Here is a 7,560-nt window from a genome sequence, read left to right on the forward strand (position 1 = left end):
GCCTGAGAGCATTTTAATTTCAAAATTATAATAATTCACAGGGAGGGGGTTTGCATTTTCCATTTCAGGGAGGCTCCTGCCTTCCTCAGCACACACCAGTCTGGTCAAACCCAGACACCAGGTCCCAGGGCTGCAGAGCACAGGGTGTCTGACTCTGGCAGTAGTTATTTTGTTTGTACTATTGAATTTGTATTTTTAATTTTCCTAGTAAAGAACTGTCATTCCTGCTCCCATATCTTTTCCTGAGAGGCCCTTAATTTCAAAATTATAATAATTCAGAGAGGGTTTACATTTTCCATTTCAAGGAAGGCTCCTGCCTTAGCACACACCTGTCTGTTCAAACCAAGACAGAAGAGAATGAGGAAGAAACCTGGAGAATGAGGAAGAAACCTGGAGAAAGCAGCGCCAGAATCCCCCTGGGAGTGTTTTGCTCCTGCACTGGGAGGTGAATGATCTCACCAGAGAGGCATCAAAGCCTCTCTGCAGGTGAATGAGCAGCAGAGCCAGGCTGGGAACCTGGGACATGCCAGGACAGGCTGTGGCACAAGGAAGAACTGGGATTTTGGCTGTGGGGAGCTCGACACCCTGAGCTGCCCCGTGGGAATTCCTTTTAAACTCAGGCTGGGGAGGAGCCTGGCTGAGTAATTGCTCCATGGCAGGTCCAAGAAGTGAATAATATTCCAAGAATAAAGGTTAAAAGCCTGGAGACTCCAATGAAAGGCACTCTATAAATAGGATGAAGTAGGTAGAGCAGTGGGAATTACAGGAGGAAAAACTCAGTGTGGAAAAGGGCTGGGAAGGATCTGACAGCCACAGTGGGGTCGGACATGGCTCTGCAGAACAGATCTCATACATGTGTCAGCATTTTGGGGTTTGATCACAAACAGGTTCTGGGTACCCTCAGAGGGTATCCTGTGCCTGTTGGGAGCTGCCTGGAGCCATCCTGCCCCAGCAATGTGGGATTTGTCCCTGGATGATGTGAATGGGACAATGCAGCAGCAGGACAGGAGGTGAAATTTGGGGTTTCCACCACATGGGACAACTTCTGCTGTGCCCAAGGGAACTGGAGGGATTTCCTTTCCCATTTTTGTCCCCTTTTCCCATATTCCTGTGTGGGACAAGGGGGTGCAGGGACAGCCTTGCTGCCAATGTGGCACATGCCCTGCATCTATCTTCCTCTCCCATGGGAAAATCACCCCTCCCAAGGATGTTTTCCTTCCTTCCTTCCTTCCTTCCTTCCTTCCTTCCTTCCTTCCTTCCTTCCTTCCTTCCTTCCTTCCTTCCTTCCTTCCTTCCTTCCTTCCTTCCTTCCTTCCTTCCTTCCTTCCTTCCTTCCTTCCTTCCTTCCTTCCTTCCTTCCTTCCTTCCTTCCTTCCTTCCTTCCTTCCTTCCTTCCTTCCTTCCTTCCTTCCTTCCTTCCTTCCTTCCTTCCTTCCTTCCTTCCTTCCTTCCTTCCTTCCTTCCTTCCTTCCTTCCTTCCTTCCTTCCTTCCTTCCTTCCTTCCTTCCTTCCTTCCTTCCTTCCTTCCCCTGTTACAGTTATCAGAAGGAGGGGTGAAGTCACAGCAAAATGTATAACCAAAACCACTCTGGTTCTTTAAGAAATAATAACTTTTCTGCAGAACTGAGCTGTAAAGGAGCCCAAGCTGCTCAGAGGCCTCAGAGGATGTCGCTGTGCAAACGTCAGCTCGGGGCTTAAGGCAGCAAAAATTCCTTGCCAGGGAATTGCTGTGGTGGAGGGATGATTGGAAAGATCATGCTGTGTTTGCAGGAAGCCCCTGAATCCTCCCTGTATCTGCCAGAAGCTCTTGGTCACCTTGAAAAGGGAGAGAAAAGCGAGAAAAAGGGATGGGTGTGGGAACAAATGGTGTAAATGGAAAAGCTTCCCCAGGAGGAAAGGCTGAGGAGAGGGAAATGCCAGCTTGGAAGAGAAACCACAACCCCAGGGAGCTCTGGAGAAGGAGCAGCTTCCCTCTAATCCACAAAGCACAGAAATTTGGGTCCAGATGGAACTGGAAAGCCACAGGTTGAAATCCAACAAAGATCCCTTCATGGAATCCTGGAGATCCTGAGTGGGAAGGGATCAGGGACTGCAGCCCCTGTTCCTGCACAGGCACCCCAACACCCCCACCCTGAGCACCCTGGGAGTGCTGGTTTGGGCTGGGAGAGACCTTAGGGACCACCCTGTTCCACCTTCCAACAGCCCAGGCTGCTCAGAGCCCTGTCCAGCTCTGTCACCCTGGGCAGCAGCAGCCACTGAGAGTTCAGGTGACACCAGGAGTGACAGACACGACCCCACTGCCTGCACTGCCAGCACAGGCAGCTCCACACAGGCTCAGAGACTGGACAGACCACGGAATCCTGGAATGTGCTCAGTGGGAAGGGACCCTCAGGGATCATTGATCCCAGCTCTGTCCCTGCCCAGCCACCCCAACAGCCCCACCCTGAGCAGCCCTGGGAGCTCCTGCAGCTCTGGCAGCCTTGGCACCATTCCCTGGGCAGCCTGGGCAGTGCCCAGCAGCCTCGGGGGGCAGAACCTTGCCCTGAGCTCCATGCCAAGGCCTGGCACAGCTGCAGCCCTTGCTGGGCTCCTGTCCCTGTGCCAGGGAGTTCAGTGCCTACAGAAGGGACTCCTGGATCTCATTGCTGTGGGATGTGGCTGGAGCCAAGAGTTCCATACTGTGGGAAAGGGTTAAAAACCCACCTGGAGGAAAGATCTGTGAAATCAGACTCTGGGATCTGGTCTGCTGGGATCTTCACCATTGGGATCTTCTGTCCCAGGACCAGAGAACCATGAAATTATTAAGGTGGGAAAGATTTTTAAGATCAAGTCCAACCATTACCCCACCACCAATTCATACTTGAGAGCCCAAATTCAGACTCCAGAGCCCAAAGCTGGGCAAGTTGGTGACTCTTCTGCCCAGCCCAGCCTTACCCCCTGACTCCTGTGCCAGGGCACATCCAGCAAGCGCAGATGATTTACAGGAGCTCTGGAATTGTGTGCAAGGCCAGAACTGGGGCCCAGATCTGCACATCAAAACAGATTCCCCATAAATTACTCTGTTAAAGCTTTTCAACAAAGTTTCACAGGGGGAGGGTTCATGAGGAACCTGTAATGCTTAATTAAAGGGGAGAAAATGATCCTGCCATGAAAATCTTGCCTATCCCATGCCAAGCTCATCACTGACTTGATTTATGGGGCATTAACAGGCCAGAAAATGGCATAAGTGAGAAAGCTGAGGAACTTCTGCCAATTTTGGATATAGAGATGTGCAAATGGGGGGGGGGGGAATTTACAAACTAAGTGAGGCAAAGGTGGAAGTGCAGCAAAAAAAAAAAAAACCAAAAAAAAAAAAACCAAAAAAAACCCCCAAGGAATAAACTCCTGGGCACAGGATGGGAGGATCCAGCCTAAATCCAACCTCCAGCTGCTGTTTTTGCTCCTACCCTGAATTCTGCCTCTTGACATGAAGGTCACTGCCATGAAATTCCCTATTGCTTAAATGACCTGTGTCCTTCAGGCTGGAATCCCACATGGAAAAGTGTCAGGGCTGTGATGTTGGTGACACAAACACTGCTCTGGAAATGACAGAATGACTCTGGACTGACCCACTTCCACCCCACCCACTGCCAGGGGAACCTTTCTCCAGTTTTGCTCAGGTTTCCCTGCCCTGCTCATCCCCCTCAGTGTAACAGTGCCCATGGTGGGAGGCAATGTGTGCCCAGAAAGGGATTCTTGGTGTTATTCACATGGAAAAAATGCTGTGGGATTGCTTCAGCCCCAGAACTAACTGGTCCCATGAGCTCAGCTCATGATTCTTGATCCCTGAGTGGAAGAATTTCCAAAAGTGAGGAGGGAGAGGCTGCTGGGTTTGTGCAGAAGGGAGAAAGGAAGCTGCAGTGCTGGGAAAAGAGAGAGCTCAGCTGAGCCTGGCTCCCCACACCATCATTCCAGACCCAAGCAGGGAATTGGGACCCCAAGAGCCACAGAAATCTGCTGCTGGGGATGCCTCTGATGAGGAATTCACCAGCCACTAAACAGAGCAGCTCCCCACTACCAGGGGAAAGAGGGAAGTGAGGAATTCAAAGGCCAGGAGGGAGAGGAGGTCACTGCAGAGCTCCCCCCGCTCAGCAGCAGTTTCATAAATGCTTTAAAGAACTTGAAATAAAACACTTGCAACAACACTCACTGCTGGCCTGGGCGCTGCAGACAAATCTTAAAGCTCAAGGTTTTGGGAAAAAAAAAGGTGAACAAATGCAGAGGAATGTCAGGAGCAGCTCCCTGATTGTACAAGGAGATGCCTCCACCTCCTTGGATGATCCTTGTCCAGCTCAGGACATTCCATGATTCTACAATTCCTCCTTCCTTTGGTCACTGTCAGAGTCGGGATTTTGCAACAAAGCTGAATTTGAGTGGAGGGAATTGCCATGGCAGTCAGGTGCTGCTGTCACATCCTGGAGCATCCCACAGGCAGCCCCAGCTGAGGACCTGGGATGCTCCACCTCCTTGGGAAGAGGCTCTCATTGAGTTTTGGAGGTAGCAGGGGCACAAGAGGGATTTCAAAGCAGAAGAAAACAAATCAGAAAGTCAAAAACACAAGGAAAAAAAGCCCAACCCAAATCCCTCAGCTGCAAAATGTTGCAGGAACCAGGAACGACTGTGCATGATCCACTTTTGCATTTCCATAACGAGGAAATATCCTTGATCCAGTGTCTGCATTCCCACAACCAGGAATCATCATTGATCCAGTGCTTGCATTCCCACAACCAGGAATCATCCCTGATCCACTTTCATATTCCCACAATCAGGAATCATCATTGATCCAGTGCTTGCATTCCCACAACCAGGAATCCTGTCCCTGTCCCTGTCCCTGTCCCTGTCCCTGTCCCTGTCCCTGTCCCTGTCCCTGTCCCTGTCCCTTCCTGCCCTCCCCTGCCCAGGGAAGTGTCCCCAAAGCTCCAGAGGGGCTCAGGGATGGAGCACAGCCCCGGTGGGAGTGGGACCAGCACGCTCCGCCACGGGCACCTCTCCCATCTGCTTTTCCCTGTGCCAGATGGGCAGGGGAGGGAGGGAAGGAGGGAGGCAGGGATGGGGGATGGAGCCGCATCGCTGCGATGGCGGGGATTCATTTCTTCCCGTTCTTTTCTCGGTGCCATTTCAGCGGCTGGCCCCAAAACGCTTTCTGATTGCTTTGCCTGCCCCAGTGACACCAAGGCAGGAGCCTTTCAGAATTTATCATTTCGAGGCACAGAGAGAGAAAAAAGCAGCAGCTCCGACCCCAAAGGCGCAGACACCTCCCTCCTCCTCCTCCCTCCTCCTCCTCCTCCTCCCCGCCCCGCATGTTTTGGAGCTGCTGGAGCAAAGGGGAGAGCGAACAGGAGTAATTTTCCACGGATGCAGGGAACAATCGAGTCCCGCATGGTTTTTTCTGGTTGAAACGCTTCCCTGCAGCACTTCGTGCTCATCCCCGGCACACAAAGGCGATGCACATGCAGGGACCGGTCGTGTCTTGCTCCAGCCGCCGGTGCCGAGGTGCGGGGGATGGAGGAGCGGGGGAGATGCTGCAGGAATCATCCCTGATCCAATATCTGCATTCCCACAACCAGGAATCATCCCTGATCCAGTGTTTGCATTCCCACAACCAAGAATCATCCCTGATCCACTTTCATATTCCCACAATCAGGAATCATCCCAGACCCAGTGTCTGCATTCCCACAACCAGGAATCATCCCTGATCCAGTGTTTGCATTCCCACAACCAAGAATCATCCCTGATCAACTTTCACATTCCCACAATCAGGAATCATCCCTGACCCAGTGTCTGCATTCCCACAATCAGGAATCATCCCTGATCTGATCCAGTGTTTGCATTCCCACAACCAGGAATCATCCCTGATCTGATCCAGTGTCTGCATTCCCAAACCAGGATTCATCCCTGATCCAGTGTCTGCATACCCACAACCAGGAATCATCCCTGATCCAATATCTGCATTCCCACAATCAGGAATCATCCCTGATCCACTTTCACATTCCCACAATCAGGAATCATCCCTGATCTGATCCAGTGTCTGCATTCCCACAGCCAGGAATGCCCGGGGCAGGGGATGGCTGGAGCCGTCTCTGAGTCAGCCCCGGGCACAGGCCCTGCCCTGCCCAGGGACAGGAGAGGGCACAGGGAGGAGGAACCTGTGGGTTTAGGGTTTGGGGTTTAGGAGCATCTTCGAGAGAGTCTGGGGGAGGAAGGAGGTCACTGTGGCTTCACAGTGGTTTTTGCTCCAGCCTTGTGCCCAATTTCTCTTGGGATCCAACCCCTCCACTCACACCCAGACCCCTGCCCCATCCAAGGGTTGCTCCCTGGGGACAGGGTGTGCTGGTGCTGAGGGTGGATCCTGGCACCACCTGGGGAGAGGCTTTAGAGGGGAGCAGGGAGCCCTGGGCACCCTCAGCACCATCCCCCCAAAGGGGGCTGGGCAGTGATGGGGTGCAGGCAGGACCTGGGAGTGGGGTTAGGTCCTGCAGTGCTGTGGGGTGAGCTCCAAGTCAAGCAAAGCCTTGCCAGGATCATTTTTCCCCTTTGTCCCTATTCCCTTCCCATCCCAACTCCTTTCAAAGAATCCTGGAATGGTTTGTGTTGGAAGGGACCTCAAAGCCCATCCAGTGCCATGGCAGGGACACCTCCCACTGTCCCAGGTGCTCCCAGCCCTGCCCAGCCTGGCCTTGGGCACTGCCAGGGATCCAGGGGCAGCCACAGCTGCTCTGGGAAATCCATTCCAGGGATGGATTCCACAATTCCTGATTCCCAATCTCCCGTCCAGCCCTGCCCTGTGGCAGTGGGAGCCATTCCCTGTGTTCTGTCCCTCCAGGCCTTGTCTCCAGTCTCTCTTCAGAGGGAAGAATTTCCCCAAGCTTCACCCTCAGCCCCCTCAGGAGGAAGGGTCCTCAGAAATCCCCTCCCCACTTGTCAAACCTGTGAAAAGATCAACTTTTATAGCCCAGACTTGCCCCAAGTAAGAGCTTCAGACCTCTGAACCAAAAAGAACTTTGAAATGTCCATCTCTGGGGCCTGCAGGACAGCAGGAGGTGTGGTTTGGTCTGGCAGTTTTGCTGCTCTTGCACATCATGACACCATTTCTAGCCCCTTTTAGCTCCTCTTCCCTGGGGTGTGCCTGTTAAACCCTCTGGGAGCACTCAGGGCTCAAGGGACAACACCTCTGGTCTTGTGGGAATCCTGTCAAGAGGAACCTTAGCTCTGGCTGTGAAGAAATATGAACCCCCCTCCCCCCTTCCCCCCAGTTTCCACAAAAGAACCCAAAAGAATTCTTAGTTCCTCATCAAAGATCAGCAGACAGGAGCTAAACAGACCCAGACTCCTGCTGGGAGATCTCTAAGCAACATTTTTGTGGTGCAGAGTGAGGTTTTCCTTCCACCTCCATCCTCCCGAGGCAGGGGCTCAGCCAGGGCTGGTTTGGATCCCTTTGGGGGCAGCTTCCAACAGAACAGCACAGCAGAGACCCACAGGGACCACAGGATGCAGGGTGAGGATCCAACAGCAACACTGAGA

The sequence above is a fragment of the Melospiza melodia genome, chromosome 7 (genome assembly GCF_035770615.1).
Source record: "Melospiza melodia melodia isolate bMelMel2 chromosome 7, bMelMel2.pri, whole genome shotgun sequence".
Classification (NCBI taxonomy): domain Eukaryota; kingdom Metazoa; phylum Chordata; class Aves; order Passeriformes; family Passerellidae; genus Melospiza; species Melospiza melodia.